This window comes from Myxine glutinosa, chromosome 2 (assembly GCF_964187855.1).
Source record: "Myxine glutinosa chromosome 2, kmMyxGlut1.1, whole genome shotgun sequence".
In the NCBI taxonomy this organism is placed as follows: Eukaryota; Metazoa; Chordata; class Myxini; order Myxiniformes; family Myxinidae; genus Myxine; species Myxine glutinosa.
The window spans coordinates 133,450,821-133,463,626 of record NC_136262.1 but is presented as its reverse complement, the minus strand read 5'-3'; the positions used below and the strand labels follow the sequence as shown (position 1 = coordinate 133,463,626).

The window sequence follows — 12,806 nt, the reverse complement described above, 5'->3', positions numbered from 1 at the left end:
ACATTGTTGGATATAGTTGGTGCAACATTGTTGGATGTGTTGTTGGATATAGTTGGATATAGCTGGATGCAACATTGTTGGATGTGTTGTTGGATATAGTTGGTATAACATTGTTGGATGTGTTGTTGGATATAGTTGGTATAACATTGTTGGATGTGTTGTTGGATATAGTTGCATGCAACATTGTTGGATGTGTTGTTGGATACAGTTGGTATAACATTGTTGGATGTGTTGTTGGATATAGTTGCATGCAACATTGTTGGATATAGTTGGATGCAACATTGTTGGATATAGTTGGTACAACATTGTTGGATGTGTTGTTAGATATAGTTGCATGCAACATTGTTGGATATAGTTGCATGCAACATTATTGGATATAGTTGCATGCAACATTATTGGATATAGTTGCATGCAACATTGTTGGATGTAGTTGGTACAACATTGTTGGATGTGTTGTTGGATATAGTTGCATGCAACATTGTTGGATATAGTTGGTACAACATTGTTGGATGTGTTGTTGGATATAGTTGCATGCAACATTGTTGGATATAGTTGGTACAACATTGTTGGATGTGTTGTTGGATATAGTTGCATGCAACATTGTTGGATATAGTTGGTACAACATTGTTGGATGTGTTGTTGGATATAGTTGCATGCAACATTTTTGGATATAGTTGGATGCAACATTGTTGGATATAGTTGGATGCAACATTGTTGGATATAGTTGGATGCAACATTGTTGGATATAGTTGCATGCAACATTGTTGGATATAGTTGCATGCAACATTGTTGGATATAGTTGGATGCAACATGGTTGGATGTGTTGTTGGATATAGTTGCATGCAACATTGTATCCAGAGTGTGTGTGCATTAACAAAGCATGAGAGAAGGAGTGTGGTCGCGGTGTTCCACTAACCTGTTTCCTTTCTCTTTGGGCTTTCCAGGTTGTTGAAGTTGCCAGTTTGTTTTTCTCGGTTGTGGGAAAGTAGTGACTTCACTGGTCAAGGGTGTGTCTGGGGGCGGTGCGAAGACAAAACTTTTACACGGGCAACTCCATGATGGAAACGTTTGGAGATATTCGAAACATGGCAATACAAGAAAATCTTGGAATGGAAACTGCTCAAAACCTGATGTGTCTTATTTGTATGAACAAATTGTGTACAGCTATCACATGTCCTGAACGGTGGAAGCCCTGTGATTAATTTGGTCAAGGAACAAAAAACAATTGTGGCTCAGGACTATATTGCGGCTATCTCCATGGAGATGTCTATGCATCGCTGCAATCCACCATTGTGACCTGATCTCTATCTCCATGGAGATGTCTATGTGTCACTGCCATCCACCATTATGACCTAATCTCGATCTGCAGAGTCAATCAGCAAGACAAAATGATGCAGCAAAGGAAATCTTTTTCATTTCGTGTTCACACGTCCATTGTCAAGCATTACTGGAACCTCTGCGTCACCTCATGACACTCACTCATTTATGACAAAGCAGCATAAAACGAATGAACACAAGTTGTAATTGCCATAAACCTACTATAGAGGAGGTAAGAGCTAGAACAAAACAAACAAGAGCGACAATTGCTTTGTAATACAATGTGCCTTACCCTACCGATGTGATGTTTTCTAGGTTCAAAAGCGAATAACTGAAAACGTGTTCTGTAGATTATCATAAAGAAACCCTGTACCAAGTTTTAGTTGAGTATGTTTCACCCCTGTCTATTTGTCTGTTTGTTACATCGAATATTGTTTCAAGTATATTGGCTGTTCTTGTGCATTATCCTGCCTGTTATCCTGCCTGTTATCCTACCTGTTATCCTGCCTGCTATCCTGCCTGTTATCCTGTCTGTTTGGCTGTCTGTTTGGCTGTCTGTTTGGCTGTCTGTTTGGCTGTCTGTTTGGCTGTCTGTTTGGCTGTCTGTTTGGCTGTCTGTTTGGCTGTCTGTTATCCTGACTGTTTGGCTATCTGTTATCCTGCCTGTTATCCTGTCTGTTATCCTGTCTGTTATCCTGTCTGTTTGGCTGTCTGTTATCCTGTCTGTTTGGCTGTCTGTTATCCTGTCTGTTTGGCTATCTGTTATCCTGCCTGTTATCCTGTCTGTTTGGCTGTCTGTTTGGCTGTCTGTTATCCTGTCTGTTATCCTGTCTGTTATCCTGTCTGTTATCCTGTCTGTTATCCTGTCCGTTATCCTGTCCGTCTGTTTGTATGTCAATTGCCTACAGGTCGCAATTTTAAACTGATCTTTACGAAACTTCACCAAATGGTAGAGTTGGTCATAAGGTAGAAGTCCATTGATTTTGAGGTCAAAAGGTCAACATTCAATTGACCTGAAATCTGAAGAGGATTTCAAAATCCGGTTACTGAATTCAACCACCAATTATTTTTGAAGTCAACTTTGGCCAAAAGGTCAACCTAGGCCAAAGGTCAACAACTTAGGTGAAGTTTCTAAAATCCAATTCTAAAATCTAATCTAATTTCTAAAATTTTCATCCGACGAATTGTAATTTAAACAGGATTTTCAGAAACGGTAATTTAATTCAACCACCAATTATTTTTGAGGTCTAAACGTGAAAAAGTCAACATACGCCAAATTTCTAAAATTGTCAATTTTCAACTGATTGACGAGATTTGAAGAGGATTTGCACACCAGGTCACTGAATTCAACCACCAATATTTTAGGTCAGCATATTATGCCAGAAGGTCAACAACTTAGGTTAAATTTCTAAAATCCTCAATTTTCATCCGATTGACTTGAAATCTGAAGAGGATTTGCATATCTGATCAATGAATTCAACCACCAAGTATTTTTGAGGCCAAAAGGTCGATATAAGCCAAAGGTCAACAACTTATATTAGGGACCTTGCAAGTATCGTGCTATCCTTCTATGCACGATATATTTCTTGTTACTTGCGAAAATCAAAGATTTTTTCCAAGTATATTGGTTGGTCTTGTGCGATATTCTGTCTATCTGGCTGTCTGGCTGTCTGTCTGGCTGCCTGACTGTCTGTCTGGCTATCTGGCTGTCTGTCTGTCTGGCTGTCTGACTGACTGCCTGTCTGGCTGCCTGTATGTCAGTCGTCTACAGGTCACAATTTTCAAACCGATCTTCACCAAACTTCAACAAATGGTGGTGTTGGTCATAAACAAGAAGCCTATTATTTTTTGGGTCAAAAGGCCAATATGTCAACATAGGCCAAAAGGTCAACAAAGGTGAAATTTCTAAAATCCTCAATTTTCATCTGATTGACTTGAAATTTTAAGAGGATTTGCACATGTCGACACTTGTTATCATGTGCTTGTTAAAGTGGATATATCTCTAGCCATTCTCAGAGAGCCTCCTCAGCATCGACGAGTCTGGCATTTCACTCAGGCCGACTGGCAGGGGCTGCAAGCAGACATCAATCATCTGGACTGGTCTCCCATCTCTACTGCCTCTGACATCAACTCTTCCTGGGAATTCTTCCAAAGTAAATTGATCTCTCTCATGCACAGATTTTTCCCATCTCGTCTTCAGTTGTCATACCCTTCCTCCCGTCCATGGTACACTGAATCTTGTGGTGAGGCAGTTGCCCTGAAACAACCTGCCTTTGCCTCTTGGAAGGCAAATCCAACTGAAGGCAATCTCAGTTCCTTCCACCAAGCACGAAATAAGTGTGTGTCTACCCTCAGGAGTGCCAGGAAGCACTATCTCTCCACACTCAAGAATAAACTCTCAAACCTGTCTCCTTCCTACAAATCCTGGTGGCGTCTGGTCAAATATGTTTCTGGTGTTTGTTCCCCCTCCATCCCCTCCCTTACCTCAAATGGCTACACAGTTGACATTGCACATGAGCAAGGAGAATGCCTCAACCCTGCGTTTGCCTTAAAATCTTGTGTCCCAAACCCATCTCTATCTGTACCCACATTACCCAGTCGAACCCAACTGCTCCTGGACTCTGTGTCCTTCTCTTCTGACAAGGTGGAGAAGTTTTTGTCAAAGCTCGACTCTGATTCTGCAACTGGACCAGACGGTATCAGCCCACGGGTCCTAAAATCCTGCTCTGCCGCTCTAGCTCACCCTCTTTCTGTTCTCTTCACCCTCCTGCCTCACACAATGAGGGATGAGTGTGAGGCTCCTGCCTCACACTCATCCCTCAGATCGGCAGTCTGCAGCCTCCTCACTCTCTGCAGACCTGGACAAAATCACAGACTGTTCAAAAAAGTGGAACATGTCTTTCAATCCTGACAAATCTCACACTCTTTATATGTCTCTCGAAAAGACCAACTGGACAACCCTCCCATCTACTTTCTCAACAATCCTCTCCAAGAAGTTGTGTCACTCAAGCTTTTGGGTCTCACTATCTGCCATGATCTTTCCTGGGAAAACAACATTTCCAAGCTTCTGATCTTCTGATCTTTCCAAAGCCAGTCGCTGACTGGGCAGCCTCCGTCATACGAAATCCTTCCTTGGCACACCTGAACTCCTCACCACATACAAGGCTTTCATCCGCAGTTCAATGGAATAATATTCTCCCCTCTGGGCCGGTGCTCCTGCCTCACACCTAGCTCGGCTTCACGCTGTTGAAACCAAAGCGTTCAGAATCATTGGAATCTCCCGTGAAGAAGCTAACTCCAAGGGCCTTTCACTCACTCACCACAGGCAGGTTGGTGGTCTTTCTGTCTTCTTCCGACTCCTCTCCGGCCTTGCTCCCCCTGCTCTGTATGTGCTCTGTCCCCCAAATATTCCTACAGGTCACACAAGATCTGACAGCAATCCTCTCATGGTTAAACTGCACAAATCAAGACTCTCTGCTCACCTTCAATCTTTCATTCCTCTTTTCTCCCGCCTCTGGAACAAACTCCGTCACTCTCTTCAATCCCACTCCTCCCTCCAGGTCTTTAAATCAGCTGTTCACCACCATCTCTTATCTTCCCCCATCCAAAACCTTGATATTTTCTACCCCAGCTAATTCACCCCAGATCCACTTTTTTGAAATAGCAACTTCTTTCCTGGAAGTCCTTGCAATGTCCATGTGTTTTATACTTCTCCCACCCACCCCCCTTCCCACGCCTCCTCCCCCCAAGCCCTCTCCCTCCCACAGATCTCCCGATGTCCCTACTCTCAAATGTTGTTTGTGTGCTTCCCCCTCTCTCCCCATCTTGTCTACCGCTCCCCATATTATATGTTTCATGTGTCTGTTTGATTTTTTTTGTTTGATTAATATTAGCTCTTTCACGAGCCTCGATCTTGTATACCAAAAAAGAAAAGAAAAAAAAAAAGCTGAATTCAACCAACTATTTTTGAAGTCAACATAGTTCAAAAGGTCAACATCGGCCGAATGTCTAAAATCCTCAATTGTCATCTAATTGACTTGAAATTTGAAGAGGATTTGCATATCTGATCACTGAATTGAACCACCAAGTATTTTTGAGGTCATCAGAGGTCAACAACTTATTTTAGGGATTTTGCAAGTATCGTGCTATGCTCGACATATGTCTTGTTTGTTTGTTTGTTTGTCTGATTGTCTGTTTGTCCGCACAGAATAAATATGATTTTCTCTGCAACCGTTGGTCCGACTGAAAGGAAATTTTCACCATAGGTCCTGCTGTAGAATTTTATAATTATAATTATGATGTCATACGTCACGTGTTATGGGCGCCATCTTGGAATAAACGAAAAGCTTTGCACCTCCACATCACCGAAAGCGCCTCATAGAAAAAATTGAGACATGGATCATTGTAAAGAACTCTCCATGTGGAATAACATATTGTTATGAATTTTGGGGTAGTGATATATAGATTCAGGTAGATCTGCATAGGTAGGTGCTCCGATGATCGTGGGTAGAAAGAACCACTTCGATGTACATAAGCCAGGGACCTGTTTAGCCCGAATGTCGGATTAATTGTATATTCGTCCCCGTTACGAGGAATGGGGCGTGTTAACTAGTGCAGGGATTATGTTAATTCCCCTGTGCGCGAGACCTTCTGATCTGTCCTTTGGCTCTTTTGGCACTGCAACAGACACTAGTCAGGCCCATTAGTACACTAATTAAATACCCCCCCCCCCCCCCCCCCCAATAAAACTTACCGGAAGCCAGTTCGGAGCACTGCCGATGGAACCGCGGCCAGCTACATCACCAACTTGTATCGCAACACACACATAGCACAGGCAGGCCGAGAGCCATGCCCAGAAGGACTCACTATTGGGTGGGAGTTGAGCAATGGGAAGAATGAAGTAAGGAAGGACTTGTGATTGGCCAGGGGTGGGGCAAGAAGCTTCCCACGGATTGGTGGAAGGAAGGCTGAGAGGGAAGCAGAGGACTGATTGGTAGGGCATGCTGATGACGTCAAAGGGTGGCCTGCGGGCATTGGTGGAGAGCGAAAGACAGTCGTGGTGGCCTGCGGGCATTGGTGGAGAGGCACAGATGACGTCATGAGACGGTCAATAAAAGAACTCTCGGACCGACATTTTCTCTCTCTTGCCTTCTCCCTCGCTTTCCCCTCACGCCTTCCTCTACCATCAACTCTCTCCTCTTGGTTCCGGACTCTGGTGAAAGACGGTTGTGCGTGGATGAAGGGCTCCAGCAAGCAATCGGACCGACTGTGTTCAGAGACACCATCGGAGACGTACAGAGGCTGCAGGAAGAGCCATGGCCCGGGAACTGCGGTTCTCCATGCGAGCGATGAGCGTACAAGCGCGGCTTGCTGCTGGAGCATGACAAGCCAGGGGCGAGCAAGTCGCCCGGAGAGGCCTGCTTCGCGCCAACAAGTGCGTTTCCCACGCAGTGACGCTAGGGCCTCGGATGGTAGTTGGACGATCCCTGACGAGACCCCGAGCTGTTTGAGCTAAGTTACACACTACACACACAGTTATTTTCAGTTATATTCTCCCCTCGTGTGTGTTATGCGTCTGGTGTGGGGGACGTCCCAATTTAGGACATTATTTATTATCGCGCGTTTTATTTTGTATTACCGGTGAATAAAGCCGGCATTTTCCCTGTACATTTTAACCCGTATTCCCGTTTGAGTTTATTTCCTGAGGCTTTGGAACTGCCGGCGAGCGCGACAGGTAAGCTTCGGCTTCTTTTTCTTACTTTCGCCCACGTGTAGATATAAAATCCGCTATTGAATTGAACGCCTCCATTAACGCTCGCTTTGGCTATTCATGATTTCCCGGTCTTCACCGAGGGGAATCACAGGACAATATGTTAATGATAATGTCAGGTGCCTCCATTATGATGTCATAATTCGACAAGTACAAAACGTCATCCGATCAAGATGAAATTTATTAAGGGTCATCTAGGGATCAATTAGTGGAGAAAAAATATATAATGATGACGTCATTGGTCACGTCGGTGAACCGCAATATTTGTTTTAACATGAAAGCCTTAATAACCACTAAAAACACATCCTGGCGAGGGTCTGCAATCTCTGATTGCTCTTTCTTGTTTATTTTGCAATCGGAATGCCATGCCATGGAAGGACCTATTAAACTGCTCTATGCACCTTAACATGGCACATGTCCAGAAACATGGGAATTCTTCCATATTCTTTGTAGTTAATTAGCCTATCACCTCAGAAGGTCATATCTAAATCTATTCTCATTTTGAACAGCTTCCAGTGCTCTTCTGCTGAGCCCGCTGGGGAAGCTTAGAGCTCTTTCATATTGCCCCCCAATAGGAATTACTGACAATGCCACTGCCTGGCAGAGGTATTTCTCTCTACCCAGTGCCGTTCTAGTTGTCCCCCGTCGCACCGCAGAGCGAAAGGGGGACTATGGTTTTACCCTCCGTCCGTGTGTGCGTCCGTGCGTGCGTGCGTGCACTGCAATATCTTTATAAAAGTAAGCGAAGGACCGAATTCTAATTTGGTGTGTGGGTGCAACTAGACATATGGAAGAACCCTATTGAAAATTAGGTCACCACGTCAAAATCCAAGATGGCTGTCACCATATCTAAACCTTGTGAGCGAGATATCTTTAAAAGTAAATGTCTGAACCTTGTGAGCGGAATATCTTGAAAAATAAATGAACTACTAACTTCTAATCCGGTGTGTGGGTGTATTGAGGCATAAGGAAGAACGCTATTGAAAATTGGGTCACCACGTCAAAATCCAAGATGGCCACCACCATATATATGTCTGAACCTTGTGAGTGAAATATCTTGAAAAATAAACGAACTACTAACTTCTAATCTGGTGTGTGGGTGTATCTACGCATAAGGAAGAACGCTATTGAAAATTGGGTCGCCACGTCAAAATCCAAGATGGCCGCCTTGCGTCTTCCACTTTGTCAACTCACATCACTTCACCGACGGGGGACCTAGGCGTAACGCTTCTTCATTCCGTGTTCTAGCTCTTCCATGAGCCTCGACTGTATACAAAGAAAAAACAAATCAAGCTACAACTAACAAACGCATCTAGGTGAGGGGGGATGGAGGGGGAGGGGAGAGAATATATTGGTTTGTTTCTTCATTGTTTGTTAAAAAGCGTCTGGTAGTGAAAAATACTTCGAGAACTGTTACACTGAGAAATTAAGATGATGCCATTCATGATAAATGACAAAGATGACATTGTTGATAAACAACGATAAATGACATGGATGACATTGATGATAAATGACATCAATGTCATATTGATGTCAAACATTGATTATAAATGACATAGATGACATTGATGACAAACATTGATGATAAATGACATAGATGACATTGGTGACAAACATTGATGATAAATGACATTGATGACAAAGATTGATGATAAATGACAGATGACATTTATGATAAACATTGATGATAAATGACATAGATGACATTGATGACAAATGACATAGATGACATTGATGATAAACATTGATGACAAATGACATTGATGAAAAATGGCAGATGACGTTGATGACAAACATTGATGATAAATGACATAGATGACATTGATGATAAACATTGATCACAAACATTGATGATAAATGACATAGATGACATTGATGATAAATATTGATCACAAACATTGATGATAAATGATATAGATGACATTGATGATAAACATTGATGATAAATGACATGGATGACATTGATGATAAACATTGATGACAAACATTTATTAAAAATGACATCGATGATAAACATTGATTTGATGGTAAATGACATAGATGACATTGATGACAAACATTGATGATAAATGACAGAACATTGATGATAAACATTGATTTGATGATAAATGACATAGATGACATTGATGACAAACATTTTTGAAAAATGACAAGACATTGATGATAAACATTGATGACAAACATTGATTATAAATGACAGAACATGGATGATAAACAATGATGACAAACATTGATTAAAAATGACATAGATGACATTGATTTGATGATAAATGACAGGGATGACATTGATGATAAATGACAGATGACATTGATGATAAAGATTGATGATGAATGACATAGATGACAAACATTGATGATAAATGACATAGATGACATTGATGATAAACATTGATGATAAATGACATAGATGACATTGATGATAAACATTGATGATGAATGACATAGATGACAAACATAGAGGATAAATGACATAGATGACATTGATGATAAATGACATAGATGACATCGATGATAAACATTGATGATAAATGACATAGATTACATTGATGATAAATGACATAGATGACATCGATGATAAACATTGATGATAAATGACATCGATGACATTGATGTCAAACATTGATGATAAATGACCGTTACATTGATGATAAATGACATAGATGACATTGATGATCAATGACATGGATGACATTGATGACAAACATTGATGATAAATGTATTACAGTTGTATGAAGCTCAAATATTAAGTGAAACTGCTTTACCTCAAAAAACAAAAAGTTTCCATGAAGTTTCAGACCCAAACTACCATTCATGTACTCTCAAAAGGATTTAAATTCAGATCTAGCAATTCAGATTGCATGCAGATAAATTTCGACTTCCTTTTTTTTTTTTGTATTACAAGTTCGAGGCTCGTGTAAGAGCTAACATTAATGACAAAAAAACAAACGGACACATAAGACGAAATAAAGGGAGCGTGAGACAAGATGGGGAGAGAGGGGGAAGCACACAAGTACAAAATTTGAGAGCAGGGACATCGGGAGATCTGTGGGAGGGAGAGGGCTTGGGGGGAAGAGGTGTGGGAAAGGGGTGGGGTGTGGGAAGAGGTACAAAACACATGGACACTGCTAGGACTTCGAGGAAAGAAGTCGGTATTTCAAAAAAGTGGATCTGGGGTGAATTAACAGGGGTAGAAAAGATCAAGGTTTTGGATGGAGGAAGATAAGAGATGGTGTGAACAGCTGTTTTAAAGACCTGGAGGGATGAGTGGGATTGAAGAGAGTGGGGGAGTTTGTTCCAGAGGCGGGAGAAAAGAGGAATGAAGGAGTGAAGGTGAGCACAGAGTCTTGATTTTGGCAGTTTCACCAGAAGAAGGTTGCAGGCAGATCTTGTGCAAGCTGTAGGAGTATTTGGGGGGACAGAGCACAGACAGGGCTTGGGGAGCAAGTCCAGAGAGGAGTCGGTAGAAGACGGAAAGACCACCAACCTGCCTGCGGTGAGTAAGTGAAAGGCCCTCGGAGGTAGCTTCATCGCGGGAGATTCCAATGATTCTGAACGCTTTGGTTTCAACAGCGTGAAGCCGAGCCAGGTGTGAGGCAGGAGCACCAGCCCAGAGGGGAGAGCAGTACTTCATTGAGCTGCGGATGAAAGCCTTGTATGTGATGAGGAGCTCAGGTGTGCCAAGGAAGGACTTCGCACGACGGAGGATGCCCAGTCGGCGACTGGCTTTGGAGGCCAGCTTGGAAATGTGGTTTTCCCAGGAAAGATCATGGCAGATAGTGAGAAAGAATAAGCATTATTACCTCTGCCACCGAAAGTGGATGGAGGTTATGTTTTCACCCCGTCTGTCTGTTTGTTTGTGAACAAGATATCTCAAAAACATGCAAACAGATTCGGACGAAAATTGGTGGACAGGTTGCGTGTGTGACAAAGAAGAATCGATTAGATTTTGGTGACTATCTGAATATGCATTCGGATACGATAATTATTTAATTTCTAAGTGATTCTTCACTATTGAGAGATGGGCGAAAAGCAATACATAGCAGGATATCTCAAAAAGTTATGGACGGATTTGGACGAAACTTGGTGGACATGTTGGGTGTGTAACAAGGACTAATCGATTCGATTTTGGTGAATATCTGAATATGGATTTGGATACGAGTTATTTAATTTTCTAAAGTGATTCTTCACCACTGAGAGATCGGGTGAAGAGCGATATATAACACGATATTTAAAATAGTTGTGGACGAGTTATGACAAAACTTGGGGGATGAGTTGGTTCGGTGACAAGAACAAGTTGATTAGATTTTGGTTCAGGTCCCAATCAAGTGGGCTACAAAACGTAAAACTGTTCAGCCTGGCGGAGGTATGCGCTCTACCGAGTCCCGTTCTACTTTGATGTTGTAAAGGAGACTTAGTTTGGGACTGACCAGGCCTCATCAGTAAATGTGAATTATATCTGCACCTTAAATGATTAACCTTCACCAAGTATTTACATTGGTTCAAAGTTCGTTTTCACGAACACTTTGGAAATATGTGAAGTGCAATCAGCGAGAGCATGGCAACTAGACAAAAGGGTGTGCAACTCAAAGGCCTTCGGAAAGGAATTCTTGCGTGTCTTGTCCTTGGATAAGAATGAAACATTATAAACGTAGCGACAATACCCCTGGCACCCACCTGGTAGAATTAACAGAATACTGCACTGACTAAAGGTATTTCAAACCAATTTGAATTGTTTCCAGAAGACAGGGCAACAAGTAGAATCATACTAACATAATCACAAGACTTCAAACAAACAAACAAAAAATATACCTATTTTGGGGCAACCCCCCCAACCCCCCCCCCCCCCTCCGCCCCCACTCCCATCCTGTATACCTCCTCAGACCCCAATCTTTCTAATGCCTTGAACAAACATTGGTACATCACGGATGATGAAGGTTGTGGTGAAGTTTCATTGAAATCGTGTCTGTAGTTTCAGAGAATCAAGCAAATACCTATTTTTGGGGGCAACCCCCCAGTAGACCCTCACGGCCCGATATTTTTTAATGCCGTGAACAAACTTGAGTAAAACACAACAAATAGAATTTGTGCCAAATTTGGTCACAATCCCATCAGTGGTTTCGGAAAAGAAGTTTCAAGTGTTCACGGATGGACAGACTGACGGACTGACGGGCTGACTGATGGACGGATGGACGGACGGACGGACGGACTGACAGACTGACGGACTGACTGACTGACTGATGGACGGAGGGACTGATGGACGGACAGACTGACTGACGGACGGACGGACTGACTGATGGATTGACGGACTGACTGATGGACGGACTGATGGACAGACTGATGGACGGGCTGACGGATTGACAGACTGACTGATGGACGGACTGATGGATGGACTGATGGATGGACCGACTGATGGATGGATGGACCGACTGATGGATGGATGGACCGACTGATGGATGGACCGACTGATGGATGGACCGACTGATGGATGGACCGACTGATGGATGGACCGACTGATGGATGGACCGACTGATGGATGGACCGAATGATGGATGGACCGACTGATGGATGGACCGACTGATGGATGGACCGACTGATGGATGGACCGACTGACTGACTGACGGATTGATGAACTGACGGACTAACTGATGGACTGACTGATGGACGGACTGACGGATGGACTGACGGATGGACTGACGGATGGACTGACGGGTGGACTGAC

At 42.8% G+C, this 12,806-nt stretch overlaps 1 protein-coding gene across 3 annotated transcripts in view; it reads right to left on the bottom strand.

The window, feature by feature from the left end:
- The window catches only part of MTHFR (methylenetetrahydrofolate reductase), a 339,179-nt gene that overhangs the window by 248,461 nt on the left and 77,912 nt on the right, over positions 1 to 12,806 (bottom strand). For all 3 annotated transcript variants that reach the window (XR_013622377.1, XM_078771682.1, XM_078771683.1), the window contains exon 2: positions 917 to 1,013. The gene's annotated coding sequence lies outside the window, so the exon portion shown is untranslated. The remainder of the gene's footprint in view (positions 1 to 916; positions 1,014 to 12,806) is intronic.